Source organism: Vombatus ursinus, unplaced genomic scaffold (genome assembly GCF_900497805.2).
Source record: "Vombatus ursinus unplaced genomic scaffold, bare-nosed wombat genome assembly UNPS02014942.1, whole genome shotgun sequence".
NCBI classification, from domain to species: Eukaryota; Metazoa; Chordata; class Mammalia; order Diprotodontia; family Vombatidae; genus Vombatus; species Vombatus ursinus.
In genome coordinates, this window is record NW_020954720.1 from 8,754,183 (window position 1) to 8,778,325 (window position 24,143).

Sequence of the window (24,143 nt, forward strand, 5' to 3'; positions counted from 1 at the left end):
CACACACACACACACACACACACACACACGTTTACTCTCTCATTCCTGCCTTTTCAAAGACCTAGGCTTGCAGCCTTACCTGATGAAGAATTCTGCCCGTCACTGAAGTGTTGCTATTTGTGGTCCTGACTTTTCAATTCCTTGGAAGTGAATTGGCCTAGTAAAACCTGTGAAGTAGACAAAGTTTGCATTTTTCTGCCCTCTTTCACAGCACTTTTTCCAGTCCCTTGACAGACACCCATTCCCAATGTCCCTTTGGTTGATCCTTAGCTATCAGTTAATTTTTACTAAACTGTTAACTGAACATTAGGGTTTTAGCATCTATAATAGTTTAATGGATGACTTTAAAAAAAACAAACCAGAATTCAGATTGTGGTAGCAGTAAAGATGTTTCTATCACTTCTTCTCTCTTTCTTCCTTTGGATTCCACCCCCAGATGACCCTGGGTTCAGGGTTCTCTAGGATATCCATGGGCTACCAAAGCAGTTTCTCAGGAATATGTGTTTATGGTTGGGGCAGTGGTTAAGTGTAGGGGTGGGGAGGGGAAGAATTCCTTGGAGAAATAGTTTAAAAATAGACATCACAACCACCCCTTTCACTTCAGTCCAAATCAGAGAGGTAGTGAATGAATGAAAATCTGGCACCCCATATCTGAAGGCGATAACCTTACAATGCAAGCATCTGCTCTAAATATATTCTGTATTAAGGTCATCATTAAATCCATGTTCTTTGCTTATGTATGTCAGGATTTTATCTCCTCTCCTTTCTGCTCTCCTCAGAAGTATCTAAACCCCTCGAAGAGTGAATACTTTGTTTTTGTCTTTGTGTACCCATTGCCTAGAACTGTGCTTTGTACATAGAGATAAGGATTGGAGCTGTGATTTTATTGGTACAGGGAGGAATTCCCTTTCCCCATATAGATGAGCCACCTCTCTGCATCTTGCTGTCTTGGAGGGCTGCATAGAGCAATGAGAACTTCAGTGACTGCCTGGATATGTCAGAGGTGGGGTTAGAACCCAAGTCTTCCTGACTTTGAGGCCAATGCTCTATTGTTCCATGCTGCCTTATAGATAGTAGGCATTGAATAAATATTTGTGGAATTGAATGATACGATCTCAAAAGTATTCTTCTAGCTCTGTAATAAGCTATGATTTTATGACCTAGAATTACAAAATCCAGAATCCTCTTTACACATCCTTCGATTTTGCAGAAATGTAGCTATTGCTAGCACCCCATTAGGAGTTCTGGTATTTTAACCAGAAAAAAATGATTACTACTTTCAGGGGACAGAGATCATTCATGTTGCAGCCATCAAGCATCTACTATGTATGCAAAAAAAGAATAGTGAAACAGAGAGAAAGAGGGAGAGGGAGAAGAAGAACATTGGTTTCCCATGAACAATCACTTTGAAGAGTATGAAAGCAATGATGGAGTGTTTACCCTGAGAAGCAAAGAAAGACTATGACCTAAGAAAAAAGGTCTCAATGAATCTTTAATTTCAAAATGCTTGTGAGAAATCCCTGCCTCTGCTATCATTTAAGAGTCTTGGTTAATGAATATATTTTTAATGATCCACTCAATAAGGCTATCTAAGAATACATTATTGATATAATTTTAATACCAAAAGAACAACAATAACAACAAAATAAAATTCCACTTCTAATCATTAGGTCCTTTCTGTTTGTGAAATGAGTCGAACACACTGCTGTTTACCTGGTTTATTTTACCTACAAATGTCTTGTTAATAGGCTTAGATCATTATTTGTAAAGAACAATAGGTAAAATAACAGGATCTCATCAACATCATTAATATTGAACTCAATTTATTTTTATTAAAACATTTTGGCGTGCCTTTTGAGATTTAATTGGAGAATTAATCTTTCTCTGCAAATAATTATAGAAAATAAAGTACATAGCTATCTACCCCATTCTTCCTTTGTTTGTCATCGTTTGGGGGGCTGTACTCATCCATATGGTGTGGGAATGTGAACAGAGTCTAAGTGGTCCCTTTACCCAAAGCAGCTTGGAGTCAGTGTTCTTATTCAGGAAAGAGGAAGCATTCTCATTGAATATGTTACATGGCAAAGGAAAGTATTATTTGTGCTCTAAATATTTATGTATTGAAATATGACATTTTTAAACTGCTATCCAAAAGTGCACTTCAGTCTTTTCAATTCTCAAGATAGTCTCTTGGATAAAAGAGAAATACATATAAAAGAGAGTGCGCCCACCCATATCCATATATTTCTCCCTTCCCCCACCCCCCCTCCAAAGAAAAAGTTTCTCATTGCCTTTTCTGGTTAATAAGAATAGTCACTGATGAATTTGGGCTAATAGGATGACTTATTAAAGTTCTGGAAAATTGTTGAGTTGACTATTAAGTATGAAGATAATTTCTAAGTTAATAAACTTGGCGGTACAAGTATACTTCTATGTTCCATTTATGGCCCTTTCTTCCCTTAACAATATTTTCACTCATCAGCCCCCTCTGTCTACTCTCTGTATGGATCAGGTGCATTTACCTACTTGCTGTTGCTCACATGGAATATCCCATCTCCCGTCTCCCTTCTCCGTTCTTTGAATGTTATCCCTTCTAAGCTTTTTTTCCCAACTCTTATAATCCCAGGGCTTCTTTCAGGACTGAGCTCAAGCCCCACCATCTGCAACAGTTCTTTTCCTGGTCTGTCTAGCTGCCCCACTAAAGTTACGTTGTGTCCATGTTATACATAGCTTGCATGTGCTTGTACGTGTTGCCTCTCTCATTAGAATGTAAGCTCCTTGAGGTCAGGGACAGCTTTTGCATTTCATTTGTATCCTGGCATTTAGCACAGTGTCTGGCACAGGTACATGTGTTTAATAAATATTTAATCAAGTCCTAGACTTACCAAGACTTCAGGCATAGGCGATTTGGTGCATTTCCGAGGCTTTTCTTTCGTTCTGTCATCTATGCCCTTTGAAGGAGTACTTATTTCTTGTTTCTTTATTATCTTCTTCTTTGGCTTCTTGTCAGTTGTGTAAATTTGTACTTTTATAGCTTTTATTCTTAAGAGTTCACCCTTAAATACCTAGAGTAAAGAAGAAAAATCACCATTTTCACTAGTTTGAAAGCTAAGTAAAATATATCCCCCAGTATACAGGCAAGGCCAATCTTGAAAAATGGGCATTTCTTTTCAGAGAAATAAAACATTTTTAATGCAAGTGAAATCTAGCGACCATTCATGAATGGGCATATTGGGCAACTGTCTTCTCATAGTGTTCTGAACCCAAATGGCTAATCATCATAGGGATTTGCCTACTTTCAGCCTCGGACTCCCCTCCAAAATACTCACTTTTGCTTACTGAAATAGTTTAATGCTGGTATAGTTTATTTAAAAACAATGTCCTTTCTTGGAATTAATTCATCAGCTACCTTAGATGTTAGTAGTAGTGAGCTGCAGAGAATTAAATGATGAAGAGCATTTCATTAAATGCAGTGATCAGTTTGGATGACCACCACGAGGTCAGATTCAGCAGAGTATTTGGAAAGGAAACCAAGTTCCAAAGGATTGACAAGCATAGGTGATAAAGCAGATTCATGAAGTTTAGGTAACTAATTTCAAGAAGGGGTTAGAGAAAAGACAGGACAATAATTGGACAGAGCAAAATGGTTTAGAATCGGGTGGATCTGAGCATGTAGGCAAATAAGAAGGTGTCGGTAGAGCAGGAAAGTCTGAAGATGAAGAGGAGATGAATGATTGCTGATGCAAAGGTATAGAGGACCTGGGAGAGTGATCAAGATAGGATCCAGGCCCCAGACATAGATTATCCAAGTAGGGGTACTACCCCCTATGGATAGATGAAAGAGTAGTAGGTGATGCTGCCAGCAAGTGTTCAGGAGTAGAAGAGGTTGAGCTAATTCTCATGTAAAATATCCTAAATATTCTCAGGGAGGTAGGAGGCTGTCATATGCTATAAGTGTATATAGGTTAATGGTGTCATAGGAGATTTGAAAGAAGAGAAGTTTTAAAACAGTTGTGGGGAGTTAGTAAAATAGAAGGAATCTGAACAACCCATTAAGGAGCATAAATTTGTGAGCATCATAAATTTATAGTCAGTGGAATTGGTTTGATTTTGTGACTTTTCCAGTGATACCCAAAAGGCCAGGAAGAGGAGTAGAGAAATTGGGTAGTGAGAGGTAAAACTGATTATTATAGGGTGGCAGAAAGTAATCATTAAAATAATAGACAATTGGGTCATGGCTAGATCTGAAGTCAAATAAAACCAGAATGGGAAGATGAACTGGGAGAAAAGGAAAGTGTTAAAGGACTAGAGGTCACAAAAAGAGTGAAATCAAGGCTTAGTATAAGTGAGAGTAAGAGAGGCAGATGGATAAGAGATTGTGAATGGCAAATTAAATTAAAAGTTCAGTGTATTGAACATAATAGGCAATTAATTAACTCATATTAAATACACCTTAGAAGAAGAAGTTGGGTGGCATAGTGGACAGAATACTAGGCCTTGAGTTAGGAAGATCTGACTTAAAATCTGGCCTCAGATACTTACTAGCTATGTGACTTGGGCAAGTCACTTATGATTTATTTGCCTCAGTTTCCTCAAGTGTAAAATGGGGGTAATAACAGCACCTACTTTGCAGGGTTGTTGTGAGGATCAGATGAGGTATTTATAAAGCACTTAGCCCAGTGTCTGGTACATAATTGGCACTAATGTAAATGCTGGCCATTATTACTATCATTATCATTGTTGTTACAGAGATGATGTTGTTTGTGAGAGGTTAAAATTTAAGATATATTTTAATATGTAGGTCATGTGGAGTGGGAAAGTTGAGCTTTATGTTTGAAAAGGTTGAAGAATTTTGTGATTAGAATGTTAGTATGGTTGTCAGAATGCATATTGTAGTATCCAAAGATGATGGCAAGAGATGGGAGCAAGAAGACCTCATAAGACATTTGCTAAAATCAGTCAGGAAGTTGGAAGAGTGACTTGGATGTTGGGAGATGGTTATAGAATGGATGGGTAGGGTGTGGTATAAATGGATTTTGTGGACTTGGAATGAGAAAGAACTAACAAGCATAATGAAAGAATAGCTTACAAGGGGCAGATATGTCAATCCTTTCTTGTGGTCCTGTGAGAGGGGGAAATTGGGAGCAGGAATTACCTCCATTGGAGAGTGTTGTGAGGGATACGGGATCCAGTGAGATTTTGCTTAAAGCAAATAGTCTGAAGGAATGTTATTTGAAAAGTTCAATGCTATAAGCAAATTTATTAAGAAAGAGAACTTGGATTCTAAAGGGCACAGTAGACTGGAATTAGAACCAGGTTGATCTATGTTTGGGGAAGAGAATGGTGGATAGAATAGGGATGAAGGTTTGGGAAGATCTAACAAGGGCATGCAGCTGGCATTGAAGACTAGATGATTGGGAATGGGGAAACAATATAATGGAAGACAGATTGGAATGTGTTGGCAACAGGGGAAAGGGACTGCTTAGTCAGCAGTACTTAGACAACAGAGTACATTTAAGAGTTAACCCACCCAGTGTTCCAAATGGAATGTGAATTGCTGGTACTAGGCTTGCAATGCATCTCACCCCCACCTCTTAGGTGCTGTGTTCTACTTGTTGATGGTGCTGATAAATATAAACTACTAAATGTATATACCTTGCACACACGTGCACGCACACACATACACACAGACACACCAGCTATGGGGGTGAATCTGGGTTTAGGGGAGACCATTTGGATTGTCATTGCAGATGCATGTTAAGCAATAAATTGATTGTGATTCAGCTATTTGGTTTGTTTTAAATTAACCAGATGTGAGCAAGTAATCCCGGTGAAGTATAGGGCTGAGCCTAAATGTTTGCATTTTTTCCTTGTGAAAAAATGATTTATGTAACAACATCATAATCAATAAATTTGCTTTTGAATATATTCATAAATAAACAATATGAGATAAAACACCAACTGTTTGTCATACTTGTTGCACAGCAATGCATAATTGAGTATGGAATTTGAATCTGTGAAGTGGCCATGTTTATTTAATTCTTCCATCAGAGTTAGTAGTGTATAGAATTCAAGCCAGGACTCTGGCACTAAGGAAGAGGGAGGGGGAGGGGCCTGTCTTCATTACATCTTTTTCGTAGACACTCCAATTGTGAGAGTAGTGGCTGAGAAAGAAGGCAATCTGATTGAACTGGCATCTTTTGCTTCCCTCTGGTGTATAGTCCTGGTCTTTTTCTGTTTATTTATGTTAGTTTTGTTTCTCTCATTCCCCCTTTCCTAAGTATATCTGTTTATGTACACTTATTGGAAAAAAAAGAAGGCAGGGAAGGAGTATTTCCCAAGAGATTTACAGGGCTTCGGGGAGTGCATGACTTCTGCCTTGCTTGAGCACAGATTCACTTATTGATTGATTCATTCCTTCATTCAAGAAACATTTATTGATCACCTACTCTATGCAAGGTGCAATGGAGGGTACTTAGATTTATGTGACAGTCTCTGCCCTTGAGGAATCTATAATCTGGTAAGGGAGATAAGACATGTACTCAGATACTGAAATATGAGGCTGGATATGATAAGTGCAGTAGAAGTAATACTGAGTAGAGTTCAGAGAAGGTAGGGGGCATTTCTGACTGGGCTCACAAGATCATAGAAGCTGTTACAGGGAAGGTGGGGTTTTGAGCTACTTATGTGATGATGACTAAGGTTTTGAAAGGAGGTATGAAATATAGTGGAGTCCACTTTAGTTAAAGGGAATATTGCAAGCAAAGGTATGAAGGCAGGATAGTGCAAGGTGTCCTTCTTAATATGACTGGTATCCAAGTAACTTACATTAACAGATTCCTTGAATCATGTATTAGGGTACTTATCAGTGGCACTTTGACCTATAGTCAGTTTCTGTTATTTGCATGTAGACTATTCCCATTCAGGTTCAAGCACATGCATCAGGGGCTGTTGACCATGATCTGGCTGTTTGCAATATGGAGCTGCATCAATGTTGCAGCCCAGTTATTCCGAGCACGAAACTTTGTCAAGGAAGATAGTGCTGTGCCTCACAACTTATCCATAATTGTATTTTCAGTATATCAGCAGTTATGCTCCTTTTCATTCATGTGAAAAGTTGAAAATAGCTTTAGATCGATGTGTGTAGCGTGTAAACATAATGAAATTGGAAGAAATATAATCTTATCTTCCGGGATATCTGGAAAACTTTTGCAGACTTTATCACATTAGTTAGTAGAGATTATAGAGGTAAGCATAGTTCAAATATATATGCCTTTAAGAACTATCTTTTTCTAAGAAATGCCCAAGTTTTTTTTAAGAGAATGTTACCATTAATTCAATGAGTTTTACAATGGTGACATGATCTTCTTCAATATTATTTACTCCTTTTGAGCAAAATTAATTGACCATATCATTTAATAAAGAACAATAGTTTTATTGTTTACTTTTTTCTTTTAAAAAGTTATTTTAATCTGGTTTACTTTAACCCTTTTACTCTCTCATTGACTTCTCATTTGAGATCCAGCCCTGTATTTCAAGGACCTACCAGACTTCTACACTAGAGCATAATATATCCCAAGCTAAATCCATTATTTCTTCTCCTTGAATTGATTTTCCCTTCTCAACTTTGAAATTTTTTCAATGGTACCTCAAACTTTCCCCCCCAGTTTCTGAGGCTAGAAATCTTGGAGGCATTGTTGACTTCATTTCATCTATATTTCCTGTATTTAATCAGTTGCCAAACCTTGTTGATTCATCCTTCATAGTATATGTTAGGTTCACACCACCACCTACTGCAGAACCTCATCACATCCCACTTGATTTTATACACAGACACGCACACCTAATACCACACTAAATTAAATCTTGTTACAGTGCTGTTTTTCTTATTTCACTCTCCTGTTCAAAAAAATTATACTAGATTCCTACTGCCAATGAGATCAAAGCCAAACTTCTTAGTCTGACATTCAAAGCCTTCTATAATCTACTTCAACAACTGTATTTCATCTCCCATTAATATCCAATTCCCTTAATATGTAACACAAATTCTTTGTTTCTCTTAGAATTGGCCTTTTATTATATCCCTATTCCCAATTCCATGTCTTTTGTTCATTGTGCTTCTTTCGCTACGTGATGCAGCTGAAATAATGTGAGCCTGGAGTCACTTGCCTTGACTTCAGTTAATTCCCTGTTCTGACACTTGCTACCTGTGTTACAGATCATTTAACCTCTCAGGGCTTTTAGTTTATAAACTTAGGTAAGGGAATTAGACAACCTCTGAGGTCCCTTGATCCTTTGATCTTCCTTTTTTTCCACCTCTGCCGACCTCTCCTCTTACTCAAGGTCTTGTTCAAATGATACTTTCTCCATAAAGTCTTTCTTAACTACTTTAATTGCAGATGACATTGTTTTCTGTATTTTATGCAGCATTTACTAATCTATACACTTTGCATTTACCTATCTCTATATACAGTGCATCTCTCCTTGTAAGATCTTAGAGGTTACAAACTCTTTCATTTTGGTCTTTGTATTATGCCCACTAACAGTGTCTTGCACATAGTAGATGCTAAACAAATAACTAGTTAAATTAAATTATATCATATTATGATGTGTGATTATATCAAATCAGATAAACAAATATTTATTGAGTTTAATTTTGTAGGAAACACTGTGTTAGACATGATGAATAAAACAAAGAAACCTTTAAGCCTATTCCGTATCTTCAATGAATTTGTAATCTATATGGAAAGAGAGAACATAAATATGTGAAAAGTTAAATAAGAAAAGATTTAAATAACAGTTAAAGACAGCAATAGAAAAATTGTTGCAAGGTATTAGTACATGATTAATTTCTGAATTCTCTCAGCCAGTACTATTCAGTATTTTTTTTTTTTTACTAACAACTTAATGGAAACACAGACAGCATCTGAACCTAATTTGAGGGAAAAATAAAGCTTGGAGAGATATCTATTACACTGGATAACATAACCAGCCCTACTGAGCATGAACTCTGTCTCATTAACTTTGTATTTCCCTCTGCACTCATCACAATATATTTGTATAAGGTAAGTATTTAATAAATGTTTGTCAAATTGAATAGAACTTTGAAGAGTTGGAACAATAGGGCAAATCAAACCAGATGAAATTGAATTGGGATAAATGTCTGTGAGATAGACTGGTCTTCTTCGCCCAGGAAGAACTGAGGGGCAGAGACAGAGACAGAGATAGAGATAGAGATAGAAACAGAGAGATACATAAGGACTCAGGGTGAGATGTATCATCAGGAAGCAGACCAAGCTGGAATTACACTAAGAGGCTGACCACAGTGGAACTAAAACTGTGACCATGGTGACACTGAAACGGAATTATGACCTTAAACATCCGACTTATCTGCCTTCTTCAGCACAGCTGCTGCCATCTGCTAATACTCTGTTTGGATTCTTTGTCCCATTAGTTAGCAAGCTCTAGGACACTCTTATCCAACTAATGATTCCTATTTAAAAGTAATTCCATGACCCTTCTCCACTCTCCTTCCCCATTCACCTCGATTTCAGCCCTCCAGGATCCTATGTCAGATCTTCCTATCCTTTCTACTGTGCCCTCTGGACTTCTTACCCCATAATTAACAAACCTGCCTTCATTTTAGGCCCACGTTCCTTTTTCTCATGCTCCTTCAGTCTTTTGGCACCAGAGAATCAGCTCCCACCAAACAGACAACATATCCCTCCGTGGTCATCCTTTCTGATACCGGTTTCATGTCACATATCCACGTATCCCCTGACTCAGTGGTCCCATTGAGGAAGTCAGAATATTCTTGTTCCTTATTATCACTTTGAGATTCTCCATCTGTCACTATCACTCAACAGCCTATTCTTTGAGTTTCATTTTATCCAAATTCTTCACCCAATCCGTGTCTTGGTGACTATTTTGTACTGTCTCCCAACCCAGATTTCTAAATCAATGAATGTAGTCAACGTCTTATAATCTCCTTCTCCAACTCAACTTGTGCCCCCTGTATTAGGGGACTTTAACCTAAGTGTTGAAGTTTTCCTGAACACCCTGACCTCCCCATCCCTCAGTCTACTCCATTCCATGACCTGTACCTTCATTTCAACATTTCACTGCTGCTACACAAAGTAGTGGTCAAACGCTCACTCTTGCCAACACCCACAATTGTTCTACTTCCTTCAGAGCCCTGAAATGCCTTTATCTGATCATAACCTATCATTCCTCTTCGCTGTGTCTTGCTTCTCCTAAAACTATTCTCTATTGTCACTATGGCCACCAGCCCTCAGTACTTCCCCAGACCATTCTCTCCTCCCTCTCCAGTCTTTAGCCTTAGTTTAACCAATTCAGCTCTGAAATATTCTCTACTCTTCTATCCCTTGTTCCTTTATCTTCTCCTCAGTTATCACTTGCCAAACACTGATGCCAAGTTACTTCCACATCCTCCTTCTCTGTTCTTATTCACATGCTGCTGGACGAAATTACCCCATCAGTCAGTCTGTCTTCTGTTTTCTTTTCACAGTGACAATGCACTGATCTGTAAAATATGTTGTGTTACCACTAGCCACTATTGGCTATAGTAGAAAGAGTCCTGGACTTGGAGTCAGGAAGGCTGGGTTCAAGTTCTGACGTTTTTTAGCTGTGTGATCTTAGTAAAAATCACTTTCCTACTCTGAGCCTTAATTTCATCATCTACAAAACATGAGTGCCTACTCCTCAGGGTTATTATGAAGAAAATGTTTCAGGCATCTTACAGTGCTATAGAAATGAGTTATTGTTATGATGTCTCAGATACTATAGAATTCCTTTCTCTCCTGTAACACTAGGGCCTTTCTTATTAAAACTTATGTTCTTATGTTTTACTACCAGCCTCTCCTATACTCATTTCAATAACTGCAGAGGTAGATATAGTTTGTGTAGGATTAGTTTTTTGTTCATAGCATTTTTAAGCAAAAAGAGACAAAACAGAATTCTCTCTAAAGATTGAGAGAACCGTTGTTCATTGCAAGTACTGAATTCTGAGGGATAGATGATTATTCATTTCCAGAAAATCAAATATCTTATATTAAACAAAGGCTCTTACTATACGCTGAGGGAAAAAAACAACAGCAACCTGACCTAATAAAATGATTTGCTGGGTTATATGGAAATCTCTAGCAAAAAAAAAAAAAGAACTTAGAGAGTACAGTTCAATTCAATCAGCATTTTTTTGAGTACTTGTTATACACAAAGCTCTGCCCAGTCGCATGACTCTCAGAAGCCTGGTCTACCTTTCTTCAAATTGGAAACTCCTTATTCTAATGTCTTAAAAGCATTCTTATTAGGACAAGCATCAGCTTTAGCCAGAAATGCTGTGGGCAGGTTCTCAGAAGAACTGGATTTAAACTCCAACTCCTCCCCTTACTAGTTATGAGATTTTGGACAACTCATTTAGTTTCTCTGAATCTTAATCTCCTCACCTGTAGATTGAACGTTACAATACCTTGCCTGCTCTATCACACAGATTCATTCTAAGGACCAAGTGAAATCCCATAAATGAAAACTCGGTTTGAAAAATGTCAAAGTGCTTTCACTAAATCTAAGATAATCTCCCAGCAGCTAATGCAGATATATCTTGTTGCAGTTTAAACAAATTATTCCTTATAATCACTCATTAGGCTGTAGGACTTATGGTGTACTAGAAAGATCCATGACCTTGGAATTAGGAGACTTGAGTTCAAATTCCTGAAGCAAAATTTACTAGCTTTGTGACCTGGAACAATTGCTTTACCAGTTCTAGCAGCAGTTTCCATATCTGTAAAATCATGAAAATAATCATTAAACTATATACTGCTAATTGGTCCTCAAGGTTACACATCTGTGCTAATTGGGTTCACTACAAACAGATGTTATATATGTGTTTTTATATATAGATATAGATATGTTATATATATATATTTATATATATTTATATACTTCTACTGGCCCTTCATTGCTGCACGGCAAACTCCTCTGATTTATTTTCTATAATGCTTTTCGTGACAATCGTTTTCCCTTCCCTCCTTAGACCTCTTATGCTGCCTCTTTCCCCAGTCCTTCTCAGAAGAGGAACTAGCTTCCTGCTTTACTGTGAAAGTAGAGGCCCTCCACCACTCTCTCTCTTTGTTCCAGTCCCTGGTGAAGAAGGGAAACCTTCTTGTTGCCAAAGCTAACTCTCATTTGTTCTCTTGATTGAATTCCCTCCTATCTCCTTCGTCAAACTACCCCTTTGCTTTTTTTCAGTCTCAGCTTATTCCTCTCTGGTATCTACAAATGTATCCAGGTCTCCCTTATCCTTTAAAAAAACAAACAAAAAACTTTCACTTGACCCTGCCAATCCCTTAAAGCTATCATTTTATATCATTTTTTCCTTTGGTTTACATGCTGCTGCTCTGTCAATCAGTTGATCAGTCCTGTGTTGCCCATTCAGGCGTAGATATCCAACTCAATGTCTCCAAAGCAGAGCTCTTTACATTTCCTCCAAAATCCATTTTTTTCCATCACTGTTTAGGTAACCACCATCCTTCCATTCACCTGGGTGTATAACAGTGGACATCCTTGATTCTTCCTTCTCCTAAGTCCCACATTTAATCTCTTTCCAAGACTTAGCACTCTTCCCTCTACAACATCTCTACTGTTCTCTCTACTCATAGTTTCTACCTTGATTCAAGTAATAAGATCATAGATTTTGAGCCAGAAGGGACTTGAGAAGCCTAGGGACCTAAAAGCTAGGTGGCACAGTGGATAGAGTCCTGAAGTCAGGAAGAACTGAGTTTAAATGTGGCCTCAGACACTTACTAGCTCTTGGACCCTGGGTAAGTTAATTAACCTCTGTCTGTCTCAAGTTCTGCAGTTGTAAAGTGGAGATAATAGCAACTATCTCACAGAGTTGTGAAGATCAAACGAGATAATATTTATTAAGCACTTAGTATAGTATCTGGCACTTAAAAAATGCTCATTCCCTCCTTCCTCTTCCCATATAATACAAAACCCTAATTTTATAGTTGAGGAACTTGAGACCCAAAACAGTTACATCACCTGCCCAGGATCACAGAGGAACTAGGTATCAGAGGCAGGATTTGAACCCAGGCCCTCTGATTCCAAAACCAGTGTTGTTTCCACTGTACCACACTACCTCTTTTTCATTTGAACTGTTTCTAAACAGATTGCTAATTGTTTTCCCAGCCTACATTCTCTTTGTATTAAAATCCAGCCTTCATATAGCTGTAAAATATTCCTAAAACACGGATTCTGAGTACAGATCTATATCATCTCCCACCCTGTCTCAAAAATCTTTAATGACTACTTTTATGAAATACAAGTTCCTCAGCCTTTACATACAACTCAGACTTTAAATGCCTGACTTCTATCCTTCTTGCTCTGTTTTGTATTAATCACCCTCATCCACTATGTGTACCAGTCAAATACTCCAACTGGCTGTTCCCTGTATGTGCCATTTCATTTCCCACCTCTATTCCTTTCCTCAACTGATTTCCCAAGTCTGAAGTATCCTCACCTAGTGAAATTCCTGGCTTTATTCAAGGTCCAAGTGAGGTACGACCTTTTACAAGATCCTCCTGTCACCCTGAGCCCCCTAATTATTAGAACTATGTCCTTCCTAAAGTATTTGGTGTTACTTTAGTTGTACTTTCTTGTGTACATAAGCAGTGGAAACTGCCCTAGGAAGGTGCCATTTTGCTTTAGACTTGGTATCCCAAGTGCCTAGCATAATACCTTGCATGTCACCAGACTTTAATAAATGTTTATAGAAATGAGCTAAAGTTTATAAATTAGAGTTATATTTAATTTCCTTCTAAGATACATAAACTAAAGTAAAACAAATCATCTAGTAGTAGTTGTCATAGGGCACTATGCCCAGTGCCAAGGACTCCTGTTCTCAGGGAGCTTAACTATTGAGCTCAGGTGAAAAGAGACACTAACATTAACAACAGTGGCATTTGTATCAAACAAATGATACATACATACAAGAATTGAGAAGAGGGAAGCACTGATTAATTTTAATATTTTCTCTAGGGGTATATTTCCCAAGTCTCTATTTACTTTTTTCTTTGCTCTTTCTAAAAACTATTTTTTTTTACTTTCTACTCCCTAAAAATAACTTATCCATATCCAGTTTTAATTGTGGGACCCCAAACTGAAGTACTCTAAAGGGACACTGAATAATGAGTCATGAGGAAAATTATTCTACTTGCCACGGTCCTACTATTTATATTTCAATGTATAATACTTAAAAAAAAAACTACAGCATCACATTAGTGACTCATATAATGTCACATACTTTGTAGAAGTGTATTACCAAGTTTGCACATTGGCAAACTTCTCTCCAGAATATTGTAGTTTACAGTATATCAGAATGCCAACTGGCAAGGTCATACTCAAGCTTCAAAATGTTATAACTGTGGAAAGATGTGTCCTAGTCAAACTCCCAGCTCTTAAATGAGTCATTCCTTTACTGCCTTCAAATTTGTCTCCTTTATTACAGGAAGAGTAGGAGGAATGTTTGCAAAACTATGAGGCTACTATATGTACTGCCGACAAAAGGGAAGAAAGATGTTTTCCTCAATGCCCTCAGCATTTTCCTAAATGAAGGAAGATGTTGATTTTTTTTAGTGGAGTGTTACAATAACTAGTCACAAAAATTCATGTAAGTTTATACAGTACATTTTTTTGTTCTTACCAAAACAACCCATTTTATGGTTTTAAGTGATGTAGATTAAAATTGATTTATGGTTCTATGTGGTATTTCCAGAATGTAGCTTCTTTTCTATTACTTGTTTCCACAGTGTGTCTTCTACGTGCTTCATAATGACAAAACATGTAGATGGTATGGCTTAATCCAATGATGTTATCAGTAGCTTCCATTTTGAGAGTTTGATTTCAGGTGGATCTGAAATGTGACCTTCAATAGATTCAGTTTATGGTCTAAGAAGATAGAAACCATATATGGAAATGACTGATCTCAGTGGAAGTGTTCAGTGTCAAAACAGTGAACAGTGGTGCAAAGCAGTGACTCTGATCTAAAAACAAACTTGTTGCTTTTTAGTCTTTTGAATAAATTTTATTAAGAAGTTTTAATGAAAACACTTGGGCTAATTCTTACTCGTCTTCCTTTCCTCTCCTAAACATGAACCAGAAACCTTGATTACTTATTGCCTGGCAATAACTTTGTAGTTGTTTCTACATGTAGTGGGAAAGAATAAAACTCCTTTAAAAATGGGCACCGTATGATAACCCATAGCCAATTGCCATGTCTTCACTAATAACGGGAGTGTGGAAGAACTATCTCTTGAGACATTCTTAAATTAGGCAAACCTTTGAAGGGGTCTGATTCAGCTATAATGCATGTGAACTTTGCCTTTTACTATTTGCAATATGGAAATTATTTACTATTTGCAATTATGGGAATATATCAAAATTTGCATAGAATTTTATTGAACCTACACACAAGCTCCTTGAGTACATGTACTCTTTTTTCTTTATGTTTGGATATCTGTATTCTACACAACAGAAGTTTAATGAATGCTTTTTGAGTGCTATTGAAAAAATGGACTTGGATTCTGTGCTTTATAATGACAAAGCATGTATATGGCATGACTTAATCTATATGACATTATCAATATCTTCCTTTCTAATAAGGATTATTCATACAAAGCTTTAGTGCATTGAGAACATTTTCATATACTTAATTAATTGATCTTACCAACCACTCTGGAAAGTAAACAGGTGCTCCAAGTACTGTTATTTCCATTTTAAAGATAAGTGTAGTGTAACAACATAAATAATTTTGTATCTGTGACATTTAAACTATATAATTGGTTAAGTTTGAAAAAGAAAAACATTATAGGCCATATGCTTTTTAAGAAGACCTCTACAGTGCCTCATCATGGTATGGAAATGACCTGTCAAGTTCTGCTCTGTTGGAACACCTTCAAGTACTGTTGTTGTTGGTGTGGTGAATTGTTGAGTTGTTTCAATGGTATCTGAATCTCTGTGGCCCCCATCTAGGGTTTTCTTGGCAAAAATATTGCCATTTCCTTCTCCAGCTCATTTTATAGATGAGGAACTGAAACAAACAGGGTTAAGTGACTTGCTCAGGGTCATACAGCTGGTAAGTGTCTGAGCCAAAGATTATGTTTGCTTTCTAAGGACCAGCTTACTTGACCATGATTGGCCTCTTGGTAATGAATTCTTTAGCCATAACAATTCATGAAACAAAGAAAAATGTTAAATGACCCTCAGTTCCATGTAGCATTTTCTCATGTTGCAGTAATGTGGCCAGAGAGTACACAAAAGGGAACAGAACAAGGAGATCAAAAGCCGCTAAAAACCATCTTAGTCAGGAAACTCTTGGCTTACTTGCCAACCAGAGAAATATGGGAGAAAGGAAATCACCAGGTGAGAATATATAGTCATGTATAAAATCCTGTGGTGAAAGATACAGAAATAGGTTGATCTGTTATGCATCATAAAACAAAGAGAAACAATGGGAACAAAAACCAACTTAAAGAAATCTTCCTACAAAACACAACTAAGGAAAGTAATCCTGAGGGCATATGAGGAGCAAGCAAAATATGGAAAACATCTGCCAAAGTCTTTGTAGAAAACTCTCTTCACCATCCTGAACAGAGCACCACCATATTTGGACTCTCACATCAGTCTCAGATATCTTTCTAGAGCAAAGGTTCTTAACTGAGAACCAGGAGGTTTTTTTTTTCTTTTTAATGTTTAGAAAACTGCATTTCAGTCTATTTGACTTCCTTTGTAATCCTATGCGTATTTTTCTCTGCATTTAAAAATATCATTTTGAGAATGGGTTCACAGGCTTCACCAGCCTGCCAGAGGAATCCATGACACTGAAAAGGGGTTCGGGATTAAGAGTTCCTCTTCTAGAGGATTTGGAAATGCCACAAAAGAAAACAAAGCTGGGCTAAGCATCAGGACTCTACTAGACTTGCAGAGAAGTGCATGGTGAAGGTGACAAAATTTTGAGGGTGTTGAGAGATCACGTCACAAGACATCTGGAGAAGGGGAAAGATAGCAAAGCATGGACAAAATCCAGTGGCTTATTACCAAAGAAAAGTGGCTACGAGAACATCCTTAACTTTTGCCCCATATACTTCCTTTACTATTTTTGTGAAAATAGCATATATACACTTTGTGGTCACCTTTGATGAGGGCAGTAGAAAGGCAGGCTTTTGCAAGCGAAATTCCAAAGTTGACTCTGTCTTTACCATCTCACACTTGATTGAAAGATGTATAGAACACAAGATCCCACCGTGCTCATTTTTGTTGACTATTAAAAAACCATTTGATTCATTAGAGGAAGAGGCCAGCTTAAAATGTGTTCTCCAGCAGTGTGTCTCCCACGTATTTGTCAAAATTGTGTGAGATACCACGAAGTATATAATGACAAAGATAATCTTGTTTGATGATCCTGTAATCATTAATACAAGATGTGGCATAAATTAGACATTCATTTACTGAAGTAGTTGCCACTATCGTGGATGAAATATAGGTCAAAGTTTAAATTTGGTAAGGATTTATTATAAATGTTGAGGACCTTATGGTGTGGCTGTTTGTAGACAATTATTTTACAGTTTGATCAATGAAAGCTATAATCACTGTATAGTGATTATGTAGATTGTGAGATACAGTTGAATTAACAACCCATAGCTTGTCCTTTAGTGTGTGAATTGGTATATATAAATATCCAAACATGTAATAGTGTACATAGTAAACTGTGTGTGTGTGTATGTGTGTGTATCTACATATACACACACATAGATATATAGACAGATAGATATACAGACTATATAGATTATCCTTTCAACTGCATTTTGTAGGAAAGAGAGAGAGAGAACCATACTGAACAGAAGGAAGACAGAGAGTACCTTTGGAAAACTGCTTAGTTCAGTTCACAAGATCATAAGACCACAAGCTGTAAGAGACTTCAAGGGGGCAGTTAAGTGGTGCAGTAGATAAAGCATCGGCCCTGGAGTCAGGAGGACCTGAGTTCAAATCCGGCTTCAGATACTTAACACTTACTAGCTGTGTCACTTAATCCCATTGCCTAGCCCCCACCCCCCCCCAAAAAAAAGAGGGAGAGAGAGAGACTTCAAGGCAACAAAACAGTTAAGGCCATCTGTTCCAACCCTCTATTTACAGATGAGGAAACTGAGTTAGCCAGTAAGTGTCTGAGTCAGGATTTTAATTTAGGAAGTTTTGCTTATTCTGAATCCAATACTCTTGTTTATAGCATTACCCACATGAATTTATTGAGATCTTATTATGTACCAGACACTAAGAATACAAATGCAAAAAACAGTATTTTCCTTATCCTCAAGGAGGCCTTAATGATCCCAAGCTTTTTCCCAAAATAAAGGCACTTTTTTTTTTAATACTTCTATTCTTCCATGCTTGGTGTATGACTACTAGTCATGGAACACTTGAAGTTCTAGAGAATTAAAAGTGAGGACCACCCAGATGGTAGTGGGGTGATACATTGCAAATAAGGAACTATAAAGGAAAAGTAGTATAAAGGATACCATCAAAGGGATATATGAATAGAAAAGATGAGCTGATTATGTGGCAAGAATGAAGAAAAATCAATGGAATAACCAGTTGCCATTCCATTACTATTCTCAAGCTTTTTAAGAGAAACAGATGGATCCCGCCCTCCCCCATCCCCCAAGTACTGTTGGTTGGATTCTCTGTGGCACACTTAGAAGACATGGATAAGAGTTGCATAGGAAGGGTAGGCATGAATGGATTGAGTTATTGATGATGGTGCCCAGACTGATGAGATCACAGATTCATTTAAGTACTTGTATGTACAAATAAGGAAATGTGCTCATCATGACTGTGACAACTACAGACCACAAATTCAGAAAGTGGCAAAGCTAAAGCTAGAGCTCAGGTCTTCACAATTCTAAACCATGACCTTTTAGAGGACAATTTTTCAGAACTTTAATTTCCATCTCTGATTTTATCCTACTGCAATCATGTCCAAGGTGTTGTCAAAGTCTATAAAAATTAGCACAACAAAAGAAATATTAGTTCATTTTAGTTATAAATTCCTTGTGTCATACAAAACTTTTACGAGCAAATTGTAAAGCAGCTCCCAAAAGCTTAGGAAATTGATTGCGCTTCTATTCATCAAACTTTATTAAATCATTATCGGATATTAAGCCCCTCTTTTTTCAAGTCATTTTGGTAGTTTTAGTGTATAAAAGACAAAATCAAAGAGAACCTGACTTCAAAAAGTTTATGTATTTTCTATGCGGGTTAGCAGTTTAAAGTGTGATACCTGAAACCAGGGGGTTTCATTTTCTTTCTCTTTTTTGCGGGGGGGTGGTGTTTAAGGGAACAACAAAATACCTTCCACTCATAGAGAAATAATAAATTGTTCATGGTATAAACATTTGCTATTCAACAAGGAGCAAATGTGTATGAAGTAATAAATAAAAACAGGATTACAAGCAGATGATAATTCTTCAATAAATACTAATTCTAAATTCTTTAATTTACACTAAAAATAATTCCTTCATGAGAAAAGGGCCATATTATGTTTCCCTAAAATACAGTAACTTCATGTTAAAAATCAGTCACTAAGCAAATTAAGAGTCAATGTATGTTGAGATAAGGATGCAGTAATATTACAAGGTTTACTTTTTGGTTAGAATAATTTAATTATTTTAAACCAGCTCTTACAATTTGACTTAGAACTTTTTTTCAAAACTTACTTTCAGAACTATGGAAAAAATGTACTTAGTAGAAGTATACTTATACTTTTAGCTATATTTTAGGTTACTGTCAGATTTCATTTAACCCTCCTCTCCTACTCAAAGCCCCTCCTACCCAGTCAAGATGTAGCTTTCTCATGTATGTAGATTTCTTTGTATAGTTATCTCATAAAATATTCAAGCTTTATTGGCTCTTTTAAGGTTATTTTACTATATAATTTATTGCAAAGCGAGCCTAATTGTGCTCATTCCAGTTGGCTCAAATCCAATTCTTACCACTGTCATTGCTACTAAAATAGTAGTCTTCAGTTTATGATTTGGAGGTAATATATAATAATCTAGCATTCCTTTAATAATATATGATCATTTCAGCATAAAAGTTTAAAATTTTCTTTTCTTACAAAAACCCAGTAAAGTTGGTGGTCCAAGTATTATTATTACCATTTAATAAACGAGGAAAGTGAAGCTCAAAATAGTTAAGGTCCTTGACCAAGATCAGGTAGCTATTAAGCATCAGAGCCCAAATGTGAGACTCAAATCTTTTGTCTCCAGAACTAATGTTTTTTCTCACGTACTGATTAGATGCTTGAAGTGTTGGCAATGAACACATCATTAAAAAAAAAAAAAAAGGAATTGGTATGACACATGACCTCTAAGATTTCCTTGTAGCACCAAATCTATGAGACTGTAAAAACGTCTTGGATTCTGAGACCAAACTATTCCTTGCTTTAACATGGCTAGTACTCATTCCTTCCCCGTTTGTTTGATAGCAGATGTTTGGGGAATGCTACTTATCTAGAGAATAAACTTTAGAAAGAAGCAATTCTGTGTTTCTTTACATCCATAACACTTTCTTCACTTTTTTACATTTTTCAGCTCCTTTCTTAGAGACTCAGTTCTTATGATGATGCTCCAGACTTTTCTCTCACTTTGTCTAATATGTATGAGTCATTCAGCTTCAAGGCATTCTTCTAACCATTTCTCATTCTATGGTGTAAACTAGGGGTGCGGAATCTGCAGCCTTCTAGGTCTTTGGGTGCAGCCTTGTGACTGAGTCCAAGTTTTACAGAACAAAGCCTTTCATTAAGGGGATTTGTTCTGTGAAGTTTGGATTCAGCTGCACTTGAGGACCCTAGAGGGCCACATGAGACCTGGTAGCCCCAGGTTCCCCACCTCTGGTCTAAACTTTCCTTTCTGTAAATCTGTTGTTCTCTTCCTTGTTTCCCCTTTGTGCATTTTTCACCTGCTATAGCTTCTTGTGTAGAATATGTATTTAGGACCCTATCAATAATTATTTAGGGCACACCTTCCACTCAAAAAGAAGAAAAAGGAATGCAATAAAAATAACCTTGCAGCACCTTTTACTTTTTATTTGAAGGACTAAGGATCTGCTATAAGTTTCATTAAACCGCTTTTTATATCATTATATAGGATGTATAAATGTATATAGTTTGCTCAAAGTTAAAGTTAGTAGGCTTTGCTGACCATATTTCACAGTGTAAGAGATTAGTATGGGCTGCCAAGACATAATACTATATCCACTGTGCTAACAGAGGGCTAATATAATAAGACCTTTGTCCCTGTTTTCTGTAGAAATGTTATTCTTGAACGTTCTGGCCATATTTCAACCCTGTTTGAAAAAAGAACCAGCATGTGTCTTTTTTTTTATGTTTGTGGTTAGGGATCCATGAATAATCTGCCCAAGATACCAAATGAGACACTTTTTTTAGTTCAAAGGTTATATTCATCCCTCCTCATGTATATAATTGTTTTCTATCTTTGGTCCTGAGTCCATACAAAAGCAACCCAGTTCTCTAAGATTTCAAAAATGCTTGTAAAAGGGACACACCTACTCTCTTGTTGAAAAATTATAAAAGGAAGAGAAACTGTCTATCAGTAAGATTCTTGATGCTATTTCCAAAGGATAGATTCTTAGTAAGGAGGGGAATGGTTTTCTTAAGGAGTATAATATTCTCTGTCGTATTTAATAGGCAGACATAGATAGACTCAAGCTTAATATTTGCCAGCCCATCTGTACCTTACATTGTTGTGATCTCTTAAGGCAATTTCCTGTTCCCCTCCCCTCATGTATGACCCAGTGTTGATATGATGAAAAATCAAGCCATGCTCATTTGTTTGCAAACAAATGTAAAACATGTGACTTCTAGGTGTTAGGGACATAAACATGGGGAAGCAAAAGAAAAATTCTGGTGAAAACTACTGTTTTGTTCTATATTAAGTTTTTTGGTCACATCTATTGCCGAGGAAACATGAAAAGGCACAATCAGAGCTATAAAGTCAAAGTATATTCAGTTGAGTGATGTAGTTTACAAAGGATCTAGAATACATTATTTAGAAATCTGAAGATGTTGGTAAGCACATTTAAGCAGACTGGAGATTCTTCTAGATATGTTTAAATTCATAACCTAAAAATAAGGGATTTTAAAAAGTCATTCTGAAAATGCATTAATATATTTATTAACTGCCTATTACATGTCAGGAACTGTGCTAGGCGTTGGGAATACAAAGATTAAAAAAAACATTCTTGACCTCATGGAGCTTACATTTTATAGGGGGAGTAAACATATATACAGATAAGTATATTCAAAATGTTTATGAAACAAATGCAGGGTAAATTTGAGATTGACAGACAGAGAACAGGTACTGGGGAGACCTAGAAAGACCTTTAAGTTGCAAAAATAGAGTACTATTTTGATTAGAAAATACTAGACAATGCTATTTATTTATAAAGAAAAAAATCTCGTGTGATGTGATATTTGTGATTTTTGTTTTTAAGTGCTTTTGAAAAGATTATAAAACAATTGGTTTTCTACATTTCAAGAATAAATCTTAAAACCTTATTTAGAAAATTTCTTCAATATCTTCTTTTAGATAGTTCATTTTGATTTCATCTTGAATGTGTAAGGTTGCGGAAGTAATCATGCTAACTTAGAAGAAAAAAAATAACAATAAACCACCAACACATTTCCATTTTTAGTTGATCTGTTACCATTGTCAGCCTCAATTTTTTCTTCTTCTATTTTTAATTTTGGGAAGTTGAATTCTGTGTTATATTATACTTGTAACTATTGTGTTTTGAACTGCTGTGTTTTTACAGAAACAAAGAATCCCATGTTTTACCGAAATATATTCTATCACTGTAAGAGTATCCCAGTTTTAGAGAATAGTACTTCTTATTCAAAACAAATTGTAAAATGAACCAATTTCATTTCATTTTGAACATCGTTGCTTTGCTATCATAATGAAGGCTGAGGTTGTTATTCTTAATTCAGTGGAAGATGTCAGAAGCCAAGTATATATGATCCTGACCAAAATGGATGGTGTTCAAACCTTTGAGCTTGTCTAATCCATTAGAACAAATTATGTGGCCCCACTATGTGTGAGTGTCCTGGAAATGACCAATTTATGAATCATTTACTTAGCCTTGGGCAAATTGGGCAGGCTAAATTTTAGATCCACATCCAATTTACATGTGCTGGATGACCTTAGACTTTAGGAGATACATTAAGGGACTAACATTTAATCAATGAATCTGAGCTTTGTTGCCATTTTACAAAGAAAATGAATTCATTTACTCTTGAAAAGCTACAGCAATTAAAATAAACTGGGAAATCAAGATAGTTTTCTTTTTTCTTAATGGCTAAACTAATAAGCGACATTGTTATGAATTACCAAACACTTAAAGGATAACTTTCCTCCTCCTTCCCTTCACAATTGGAGGCAATAGTCTTATTTCTCACAAAAATTACTAATACAAGGGCCTCCCTTATCTCTTCATGTCCAGAATCCCTGATTCTATTTGTATAGTTTCTCTCTTAACCAATGCAGATCACAGCCATTTGACATAATCCATGATCTTTGTGGGGTTTCTGTGGCCAAAACATTCATCGCTTGGTAAAGAGCCCCTGCGAATGAAACCAATTTGGTCCTCAAGTGAAAGACTTGAAGAGTATCTCATTGGGTTTGGACTAGAAATGTTTTCAGTTTGATAGAACCTGCCAGCACTTAAGCTCCACTGTTATAACCCATGAGAGAACCCGTGGTCACAGGTATACCACAGTGAGGCATCAGAGTAAGACTTAATTGGAGGCTCTTTTCCTTTTTTGCGTGTAAACAATCGTGTTTTCACAGTTGTATTCTTTTTTTTTTAAATGTTGTAACAATATTTTATGATCTCCGTTTATGAGTTTAGTCCCACCATGTTGTTTTGTATATAAGCTATAATCTAGAATTAAGTTAGGCACCTTTCAGGGTATTTAGTAATTTATATTTCCCTGGCATTCAGTAGTACTCATGGGGCTTGAAAGAGTTATTGCACTTCCCTAATTGCTTTAT

General features: G+C 36.6%; 1 protein-coding gene across 1 annotated transcript in view; it reads left to right on the forward strand.

The window, feature by feature from the left end:
• KLF12 (Kruppel like factor 12) overlaps positions 1-24,143 on the forward strand; it is a 290,638-nt gene that overhangs the window by 85,432 nt on the left and 181,063 nt on the right. The window lies entirely within an intron of this gene.